This window comes from Manduca sexta, chromosome 11, assembly GCF_014839805.1.
Source record: "Manduca sexta isolate Smith_Timp_Sample1 chromosome 11, JHU_Msex_v1.0, whole genome shotgun sequence".
Taxonomy (NCBI): Eukaryota; Metazoa; Arthropoda; class Insecta; order Lepidoptera; family Sphingidae; genus Manduca; species Manduca sexta.
The window spans coordinates 6,350,423-6,362,597 of NC_051125.1; the positions used below are offsets into that span (position 1 = coordinate 6,350,423).

The 12,175-nt window shown below is 32.4% G+C and overlaps 1 protein-coding gene and 1 non-coding gene across 3 annotated transcripts in view; one reads left to right on the top strand and one right to left on the bottom strand.

Moving 5' to 3' along the window:
* Positions 1-12,175, top strand: part of LOC115442877 — a 49,389-nt gene that overhangs the window by 21,953 nt on the left and 15,261 nt on the right. The window lies entirely within an intron of this gene.
* On the bottom strand, positions 10,388-10,460 carry Trnam-cau. Its single transcript has one exon. It is a non-coding gene; the product is annotated as a tRNA-Met (tRNA).

Consider the following 12,175-nt stretch of genomic DNA (forward strand, 5'->3'; position numbering starts at 1 on the left):
CAAACAAATTAAATTTAAAACTCTAATTAAATATTGTAGCTGCCATATGTTACGACACGTATTTATTAAACACCTTTACGTACGACATCTTTAGTTCTTTCATTTAAAGAAAAGAAGAAGAAAAAATAAGTACAATTTTCAAATCTTAAACTCAGCTTGGAAACCACACTTATCTCTAATATCAATGGAGAACAACAGTTATAGTTTATCCACCCAACATTGAAGTTAGTTGAATTAATTTTGTGAACAATATTGCCCACAATACAGGAAACAACAGGGTATATGGCACGCGAATGGTAATTTCCTCGCCACAAATGGAACAGCGACATGAACAAGTTGCACGAAGCCTTAGCCTTGCCTACATTGTAGATAAAAAGTTTCATTAACTTTTAATAGCTTTTAAACTTCTGTTTTTCTGACATTGTTCTTACACCAGGGCAACTATTATGAATATCCATTTGAAAACAATTTGTAAGCATTAAAAATATAGACTTTTTAAATTGTAAATGTCTTAATGAATTAACATCAATACCAAAATTTTTATTCTATAAATAGTAAATATTTATCATTGGCCTGTAGTCGGGCAAAACGGGCAATTTTACCATGTCTTCGACTTATCGCATCCAGCTTTTCAGCTAGCAACCTTTCGCAGGTAGTCACCTCACCTAGTTGGATGGCATCTTACACTACGCTTGCCAACTCGTAGTCTCGACTTAAAACTTCGTTTATCCCAGTGGTTATCAATTCTTTTACAAATATTTTTAGAAATGTAATTGGATTGGTATTTGATAGATTTGATTAACGACACAACAATGCTGGTTCAGTTGGGGCGGAATTTCTGTTGCACAGAAAAGCATGGTGTTAAAGATTGCTTTAATTTTGATTGCTTAGAAGTCAAGCCTTGGCTAACTGCATCCATTTTCCTAAAAGGTTGCGTACTCGTAATACGTCTGTGTTAATACGTGTCCACAGATGGTGATTACAACCAATCGTAACGTTACCGACATATCTGCCACTCTGCTTTAAAACAATTAAAATAAACCGAAAGCGATCAAAATCTCAGCAATTAAAAAACAACGAGGATTAAAGTACGCGTGGCTCCCTGATGAAAAATCAAACAAAAGCCATTGTTCCGAATCAAAGCCCTGTTTTTATGCCGGTGAGTAGCATGGTAACTGTCGACCTTGACTCCGTAATTATAATTGCATGTAACCTCCCACGAGCTTCATAGTTGTGATGCTGATGAATGATAACATTTAACACCGTAACGGTAAAGGTAATGAGCGTTGTTAAGACTCTTCCCAAACACTTAATGGCAGTTGTAAATGTATTATGTTGTAAGTTGTAAGGTGCCGTTACGTAAACGATGTAATGGTAACGTTTTGTTCAATATACTGATAGTGAGTTGTGTTTCGTCCGATATATTTCTAAATGAATTTATTTTTGTTTATGTTTGTTTTTCAAACTTTAATGAGGTGCAAAGTGTTCTTAGAAATAGGTATATTAGTATATTTTTTTACGTAAAAAGCTATTTACAATTCATTCTTCTCTACTCTGTGGTTTGTTAGCGACGTGACCAAATCATCTTAAGCGATTACAAACTATTTAACCAGAATAACCTTTCCGCGGTGTAGGAAATGAAAGCTTTATAATATAACTGTACAAATATTGCCGTTCAAGTAGTTATTTGTTTTGTTTTTATAAATGCTACCATCGAAATACATGCCATTTACCATTGTGTTATTATCCTATAAACAACACGAATAACTTTCCTTAACGTTTATGATTATAAAGAAAATCTTTTATGACTACTTACATTAATAAAAAAATAAGAACATTGTTTTAATGATTTTGTAAACAATCTCAATACTTTGATCTTTATTTACAGTTCAAACTCTTGGTGCTTCGGGTAAATTTAATCGTCTTGTTTTTCTAGAATCGCCTACACTCAATAACAGCGATCCCTCTTTCAGAGACTATTACAAATTGGTTTGCCTTTGTTGTATTGTCTCTTATATTCGACATCCGACACAATCCAACGATATTACACCATCAAATACCGCAAGTATTACGCTCCACTTCACTGTTTGGAAATTAAAATAAAATCTAGATCTATCTAGGTAACAATATTATATTTGATGGCAAATGACTAGCTATATTACTTATTACTAGTTACACCACTTACTTCTTACTCTAAAATTTTATAGGAAGTAAAGATGCTTCGATGCTTTTTTTAGAATTGAAATTAGAAACCACTGAATGGATTTGGATACAATTTGGCACTCAGAACATGTCGTGGATTAAACCTATAATTTTTATATCGGAAACGCACTGTTTTATTGCACAGAGAAAGGTCTAGCACCCCGCGGAGATGCAGGTAATATTAAGATATTGATATATTTGTATCATGAGATCTTTACTTTCTTCAAAGTGACACAAATTTATAACATTTTTGCAATCATTTATATATATTTTTCTCTCTAACTATAGTTCTTTATACATTACACAAGACTTAAATGGCATGTTAAAACAAAGTTTTTTTACATGCCATGCAAAAATTACTAGATTAATAAATAGTGTTTTTTTATTATCATGCCTAAACAATCTTCTATATTATAACTTTAGATTTTAATATATATTAACGCGTGTTAAAATAGTTTCTTGATATTACTTTCTTTGTTTAGTTATATAAGTTTAAAAATTTCGGATAGTTAACGACTAAAATCTAGATCAATTCATTGCATCAATAGAAAATCTATACGTGTTTATTGTATACAGATGTAGACAATCTTAAGAATGCTGCATAAAAACTATCTTACAAGGTCTCTTGCAACCTTATATTATAAAGTAACGGTACTTTTTCTAACAAGTGGCTAACAACGACTGCAAATATATAGACTCTATATTATGATACATAGAGACTATATTATTTTTACAATGATAAGGCATTTTTGTTCTTTAGTATATTATTTCATAAATAATCACATGCTATCAAGGGAACAAAATTTTTATGAGTTGTCCATTTCTTAAAAAGAGTTTTTATTTACAATTATTGTTACTGCCTATTTGGCACTGGAAATTGTTAAGATTGCAACTAATTACTGTGAATTATTGTTAAAATTCATTGAATTTCGAAAGGACGCTATGGTAGGTTTTCCACCATGGTTACATTATTTCCGCTACCTTCCCACCAACCGAATTAGAAAAGAGCTGTCAGAATTTTAGTTTCCAATTTGCCGAACCACACATCAAGTGACACTTGGTTCTAACAAAGTTCTCCAATCCCTCCAACGTGATCAAGTGGTAGTCTGGTATTTAGATATACCTTTTTGAGGTTTTATTCAACGAATTGTTGCTTTATTGAATAGTACACTCTTTTACCACTCGTGGTTGGCTATAGCGGATATTATTTGACGGTTAAATGTTTGTACGCAATACCTCAGGTCGTATCCCCCTCAAGACAAGAGGCCCGTGCTCAGACGTTACTAATATTACTAAGAAAAAGTAATTGCATTAGAAATGAGCTGCTATAATTGAATCCGTGCATGATATATCTAAAACTCATCTGCATAGAGAACTTCATGCATACAAATGGTATCAAATGCGTAATAGAACTTGTATGTGAGTCATGACATACGGCATACCCAGGACCACCCAAGGTAAATATATTTTTTTATCTATTTACTTATCTAGTGCGAATGATAAGATTGTATTATTTGTGTAAGTTTTTATTTATTTAAATAAGGTTCTCCAACAGTACACACATTTCTTGTTAATAACATAAAAGTAGTAAGGTCACATTCTGATGTGTGTACCAGTTATAGGAGTACACAACACTCACAAATTTTTTGTCAAGTTCATATGTACTTTGATATGTTTTTATTACTTGTTTCTGATTCCATTGGAAATATTATTATACTTAAATAGACACATACTTCTGCGGTAGAGTTGTATTTATAGAGTCTGTTATCATTTGACTAATTAAAACTTTATACTTATTTGTTCATACTAAATCAATAACCTAATATAGGTGAGGGTCACTTAAATAATAATATAATGAGTTGTTAGTCTCAAAGTGATAATATATAGCTATATTTTAACGAATATTCAGTAATTCATATAAAGTGCGTTTACATAAAAAATAAAACTGTTTAAATTAATACCTAGTTTGTCATTATAACATCGCTTTAGTACTATGACTATTATGGTGTTATATATTTAAATAAAAATGTTAGGGATTTTATATCATTCTAAAAATATGTAAAGAAACAGGGGACTTCACTTAGGTATCTCTTAAAATATGAAAGGAGTTTTCTCAATGTGTGCTAGATTTTCTACGTGCGAAGCAAGCAAACATTACTCGGTTATAAAAAGTGAACCGCATTGGTTGTTTAAGTCGTAGCGCATTTAGTATGTGTGTCAAACATCGGAATGTTTAGGAGGGGCGCATGCTGTGTGGATTGAACTGTTAGGGTTGTCACTGATTACAAAGTTTTTGCTCTCATTAAAAAATTGATAAACGACTTAGGGAGGTTGAATGGGGAACTGGAAAGGATTAAGCTCGCTAACCAATGTAATCGTCTACATAAACTGAATTGGCTCTAGTTGTACTTAAATCTAGAAGTGCAAATAACCCCTAAAAATTTTTTTGGGGATTTCTCTATCTCTCTCTCTCTCTCTCTCTCTCTCTCCTTTCCTTTCTTATAATCCAGTATAAATTGATAAAATGTAGTAGCCCCACTATGGCGCTGCGCAATTATATTATTTGTCAATAACGCCCATTGTATATATGGAAATTAACTGATTCTACAGAATGAAAGAATGAAATTTGTACGTTTGATTTTTAATTATATATCAATAAAAATAAGAGTTTTGGATTAATTAACGTAATTCTCATCCGTTACCATTTCATAATTAAATATTATAAAATCCAAACAGAGTACTATAAATCCGTTCTGTTTTACCGATCAGCACCGTATCAGCACTATTTGTTTACTGGCAACATATGTGCATTTTCAAATTAACTACTCCGTCGAATCAAAAACTCGAGTATAGTTAAAACGGAATTCATCTTGACAATTTTATAACATACATTCATAAAGTGACTCGCCAGCTCCTCTGCGGAATATTGCAAAAAAAAACATATAGATACTTAAGCAACCCTGGCACGACAGTTTGGGACAATGCATGCGTCTAATGGTTTTACGCTCTTACTTCGTGCTTGAATCTGGTAGGACCTACTCTCCTTGGTTTGAATATATTTAGTTAGTTCTTGATTTCATTTTAGGTATTCGGTCCGAAGCAAGGACTCGACTATAATCGAATCTCAAAAAACACGCGTAACTGTGCAGTATTTATATATTTTAATGAATTGATCCCATTACCATTCAACTAATTTATCGTGTCATATTGATTTCTTATGTTTACGCGAATGTTAGACATTAAAATTAAACTATTTTTCGGATTTTTTAGCGGTTTTTATATTTTCATTTTCTCCCGACGTTTTAGGGTCCAGTAACCTCTCCCTTCCCCCGTAACCACGAAGGTGTCAAAGGCTTCGGAACGTCGGGAGAAAAATAAAATATAAAAACCGCTATAAAATCCGAAAAATAGTTTAATTTTAGTTATCGTGTAATGATAAAATTAGTAATAATCGTTTTAATAATCTGATTTCTCAAAAATTGTTTAACATAATTATGTCTCGCTATGTACCAGATGAAAGAATATATTAAATATAGTTAAATAATATACGGATAGACTTTTATGCACATCTGTGCTTTATTGACAGTCGTCACCAAAATAACCAATAAAATAAATTAACAATAAAAGGCTTTTAATAAAGAACAGTCATGTTTTAAAAGTTTAACAATTACATGCAACATTGAAAATGTTATAGTAATTTTGATGTTTTATTTCCATCCCCAAAGGTCGTAAATATTATCAAACACGAAAACCATTAAACCACATATTTGCAAATAGAATTAATTTAACTGCACATCAAACGTTACCATAGTAAATTAAATATACATAAGTAGGTTACCCCTACTACGTGTTTCGGTAGTCGACTCGCTAACTATTGCGCTAAGTGTTTACTCACGGTCGGAACCATATCCACATTTTATTGCACGCAACAAAACAGTATTTACTGGTCTTGTAGGCTCGCAGAATTCAGCCAACGGTTCTATAAAATAACTGTACCGATAACTAAATAGTAGCTAAATCAATTGGATCTCTAAAGCGTTTGAAAGTGTGTTTATAGGTTTGATTCTTGCTGTATCATGCCAAAATGGTAAGTTATTTAGGACGATGCGTATGAGATCTATGGTATGTATTTAGTAGAAACTATTATTAGCGATATTGCGATTGTATTTAGTAGTGTTTGAATAAAAAACCTTGTTGCTATAATATAGTAAAGTAGCAGATGTGTCATTAATGGTAAATAATTACAAACGCTCATAAAAACGATATGCTGATAAAGGAATTGTGACTGCATTGACAACCATAGGATAAGAAAAGACTAATTGGACCTTAGTCCAGGCCAAGCATTAACGACAACTTCATTGACCATTGCCAATGAGATCTTCGTTATGACCAACAAAGGTACCACTTCAAGCCGGTTTTTTTTCGGACAGCGGTACGATCCTAATCTATCCATATTGCACACAAAACTATACAACGTGACTTTATCACTTACAAAACGACTATAGTATCGCTTATAAAAAGACCGTCTGTCATATTTATCACAAGGACGGCGTCCTAAAAGGGTTAACGTGTCCTTTCTACCCTAACATAACATCTGATCGTATTTGGGGTCCACTAATATGACCGGACGCGCCCCGGGTGTCGGCTGAAATGCGGTCGACGTAATTGAATCAACCCGGAAAGCTTCGATGACAATACCGGCAACAGGTTAAATTGATATAGGATCTTGATGCATAGGCTTTCAGTACAGTTTATCATTTATAATCAACCCTTTCAAATTCCGATTGTATGTAGAAATAATTTGATAATTCAATTGTTTTGGAATGATCGTCTATATAGCAGACAATGAAGTAATATAAATATAAATCATAAAATCTCGCACTGGAATATACCCTGTTCAGAGGCGACCTTGTACAGATGAGGTCACGCGAGCCGTTGTAAACACGATAGGTACCAACTCGAGAAACACATTAAAACCGACAGTAATTACGAATGAAATTAATCGATTACAAATTCAATTGGACATTATATTGGTAGTTGGTCGGCCTGCGGTCGATCGATGACAATAATTCATTATTCCTAATACTACCAGTGTTTGTTATTGTAATTTATTGCGTTCAGTTTATATTGTTTTAGCCCTTAAGTCATGCTTCTGTAGTAAATAGCGAAATATTTATGTATTAATTAACAATATAAAGGTTTTATTATAATACTTATAAACGACTCGCTTTACCTGCGACTCCACCCGCGTGAATAATTTTTTCCAGTATAATTATTTTCCCGGGATAAAAGTAGCCTATAGCACTGAGAAGTAATGTAGCCTCCTTTTAGTGAAAAAAAAAAAAAAACAAAGTTGGTGTAGTAGTTAATAAAATTAACGCATTCAAACAAATAAATTCTTCAGCATTATGTATTGGTATAGATATAGATTAGATAGTATCGCATTGAAAGGGGTTCTTGTGCCTCTTACCAATCGTTCTAGTACAGAATATGATTATTTATGTCATGTATTTAATCTATGCATTTAATAACAAATAAACATAAATATATTTAAAATATGAATAATATTATATCTGTGACTTTATGCAATCATCTATAACGTATAATTTTATATTACATTATTATTCCATCTTCAAGAAATGTTAACGTAACACCGGCGGCCGATTGTAAATATTAAACTAAATCTATTTCAAATCACGTGTGAAAACGCATGTTGCAGCGACCCCACATTAAAGTCAGATAAGGGCAGGAGATAATTTATCGTTATAGATGCTACCAACAACTATGTAATCTATCATCAACACGTTCTATTGATAATGCTTATATATCATAAAAATATCTCGGAACTATTACGAGGGATCGTGGACACATGGTAGTGGTAAATCAACCCGCTGATTAGGAGTGTGCGGCCGGTCGGATCATTATAACCGTACGATCCGTACAACTGACGATTACACGGCCATCGACGGCGACTAATGATAGGAAAGCGTTTAGAGCTTTTAGTTTTCACATAACATAAGCGAGAGCTGTCATTTCACTTGATGTGTTAATAATTGTTATAATTGTTATAATTCAAGGTTTATTGTATGTTTTAATCGAATGTGAAGGTTTGATAACTATTTCAAGATTGGATTTTTAAAAATCTGTCACATATTCGTTAAATTCTCTGGATGTAGGCTGCTTCCAATAAGTCTGAAAAATTTTAGGAGAGGTTTAAATTCAGCAATAGTATTTCTTACGGCGGTGGTGAAGCAACCATCAAGTATAAATTTTATTTATAAACTCAAATTTTTAGGAAGAAACATTTTTAGGCGATTTTTAGAAGCTAAGAAATTTGCGTATTAAAAATTTAAACTTACAGATATCTCGCCTGCAACCTTTCATGCTCAAATGAGATAATATTTTCTGTTGTCTAACGTTACTTTCTCTACTGTTACTAATCGATACTCAAGAAAGTTTAATGAGTATGTAATAACAGTTATGTCAGACTATGTCAGACAATGTCATTTTGTAACTACTGTTACATTGTATCTGTGTTGAGTCTACAAAATCAACACGTAAGTAATAAGATTACTATAATACACATAATACACTAAAATTGTTACGAAACATATAGAGCTTGAATAAATTTTAACTTTAATCCAATTAACAGACAGCAATGTAATAATCAAAACCGATAAGAAAGAATAATAAGAATGATACCCTCTATTCCGTTGGAAAGCTGCAAAAGAAAACAACCACGGATGCGAAGTCAGAGAATTTGAAATTGGAACTGAATATTTTCTTATGAATAATAAATAATATAAGTTTATTAGTCTCAAGTTTTTATAAAGTAATTAATTTCCTGTACACGTGATATTAATTCTTTTCAATGTGAGTTCACGCTCCGGCGGCGATGACGACGACCGCCATTATATATAAGAATAAATAGCATCTTTGGTAATTTTTCTTTATACGATACATGTAAGTGCGAGACATTGGTATACTTATAAATTAAACTAATTCATTGTGGTTCGAAAAGAAATCCGTTTAAAGTTATTGTTGCCAATGTTGTTATTAAAAGAAATTTTGGAAAGCAAATTACAAAATACCGTGTAAATCGATAAAAGTTCACTTTCATTCATTAATAATAAAACATTTTATTATCCATTAACGTCCTCTACATCTTTAAGAAAAGTTATTGAATAAAGAGACATTTAGCAGACAGAGGCTTTCTTGGAAGTAATTTCAGCAGGCGACCTCGATGTGTGGCCATCATTCAGATGACACTCGCACTAAGTGACACTAAGTGATAATTTCCTGCATTACCTCATAAACAAATATAAGCGTGGTATAAATATAAATCTTGAATCAATCATTACAATTAGAGATCTTTAAATTATAAAATAATGAAATTTTTTGAAGAAACAATTTTTACAATTATTTTTAATATATTACAATCAAGCTAAGTGAAGCCCTAATCCGGAGTAGGATTAAGTAATTCAGATGTACTTGCTACTAAACATAAGACAATAAAACAAAAAAAAAACTTGTTTACACACTACGGCAATAAATGTCAATAAAAATATTAGTACTAAAGTTATTTATGGTTATAATGCGCATTCATCAAAAGCAAATAATTAACAATAAAAACATTAGTACTAAAATTATATGTTTATAAAAATGTGTATGAAATAAAAAGATCCAAATACACTACAAGACTCCGAAATATACTTTTATGATTAGGTGGAATGCTCAATCACTGAGAGGCATGAGGGCCCGTTCATATTGAGAGGACAGTTACCTCTATTGTCAAGGTCATTGATCTGAATCCACGAGGAAGGATGGTGGAATAACTATAGCTATACACACCTTAGTATTGTTTAACTACCAACTCAAAACTGTACCGTTGGAAAGAAGTAAAAGATTTAATGTAGGTGTTAGAGGTGCGGCAGGACCGTAAAATGTGTTTACGTATTTTAAAAATAGTATGGTGTAAGTCAGGAACTGTTTCGCATTATTGCCGAAAATCCATTATTCACAGAGAATATTAGAAGGTGACAATACTGCTAAGTAACGGTAAAGTAGAAATTCCAATTTCAAAATAATTATAGTTTGAAAAGTTCCCCGTAAATACACCTTTATCGGTTAGTTAGACTGTTCTAAAACAGTTGTGATATTTTTTATTTTGTAAGACATAAAATTATGCCCTGGGTGAGGATCGAACTCACGACATTAAGATTATGAGACTTACGCGCTGCCTACTGCGCTACCGAGGCTCCGGTTACCGTAGACGAAAAATGGGATAGAGTCTTTATGAATTATAAAACAAAAAAAGTCGTATCAGGATGTGTATTTAACTACATATGAAACTAATCGTTGAAGAAATTACTCGCAATATCAAGTTTTGTCACGTCTATTTTTTACTTACGAAATATGATAGCATATAACTTTCTATAACCGCCGCGTAAAGATGGGTACCCTGTCATCGATTTATTTTGGAGACTTTGGTGAAAGTCAGGTTATGTCATCAACACCAAACGGGCGACGCGATGCGACGTCTATGCACACAATATAGGTAATTTATTTTTCTGTGAATTAGGCTTGAATATTGGGACATTCCATAACACATCTAGGAATATCCCGGATATTAACACCGTAGATTTTAACTATATACAAACGATTGCGTTCCTTTGCTTTTTATTATTTCTTATATGTAATAAATTTAATATTTAAGTACTATTCCCACCATTTAGTATATTCAGTTGGAAGTAATTGCGAGCTCAGTAAGATATTATCATTATTTTTCTGCACAGTTTATACTTGTCATTATAAATTTGAAAGTATAATCTAAAGTGGTCATTTTAAGTAGGTAAGGATTCTTAAGTGTTGTCGAATGCCTCATTGATCTTATGGTTATGCACTTAAGCCATCACTATGAGGATATTGATTAGTTTCTCAAATCGGAAAACTAAAATTTGCGCGAACTATTTTATTCGTTAAATTGTGACCTGCTCGGGTTAGATTCTGGAAAATGTCTCTGAACTCTGCGATATCGCAGTCGCGGCGTCTATTGCAGCATGGGACTGCAATAAACCAAGCAAACTTGCATCCATTAGGAATAAACTTCATAACACTAACAAGTATGTTGGGTTTACAGTATGTTTCACGTTATTGAAGATATAAATTCCTTATCTGTCATATTTCTTTTACTTATTACGTCCACAGCGAAGTTATCGATATTGGTTTCACTCAACAAACAAATGCAATAACCGTGAACACAGTATGCAGTGTCCAGTAGAAAATCCGCGAGTCCCATACTTTCGCGACTTTCACTACGACACGCTGCGCCGGCGCACCTATCAACCCAAACTAATGGACGCGACACAATAGACACTTTGATTATTACGACACGATTTTATGATATAAACATGCTTTATGTACTTGAAAGAATGGCTTGTTATCATGCATTGTGAGGAAATAGTTCAATATAACGTATACCTTTAAATATCGTACATGTAATTAATGTATTACAACTAGCAGCTTTTTTTCTTCTTTTATATTATAGCTGCCACCGATTATTATGACCTGCAAAACAAAAAGAGGCAAAAAAAACAAGCATTATCAAGAAAACTCAATTTTGAAAACCTACGTTTTTTATAATTACACATTTTTATTATTAAATATCAAAAACTGACAGCACAAAGACAAATATTAGACCACCAAAAAGGGTTTTTTGTCTCCTGATCGCCACCACAGACATGTCCGCGCAATATGTTGGCACGAAGCCAATCTAATAGAACTGAATTTATCCGCTTATATAATATAAGACATGATATTATATTGCATATTATACTATAATAGGAATAATTTTATCTTCTACTTTATATAGCTTTTGTAAAACGTAGGCCAAGGAAATTAATATTAAAATTCGAAAGTCGAGTTTTAATGAAATAAACAAAAAAATAAATTGACGCAAAAAACGGATTCGTTT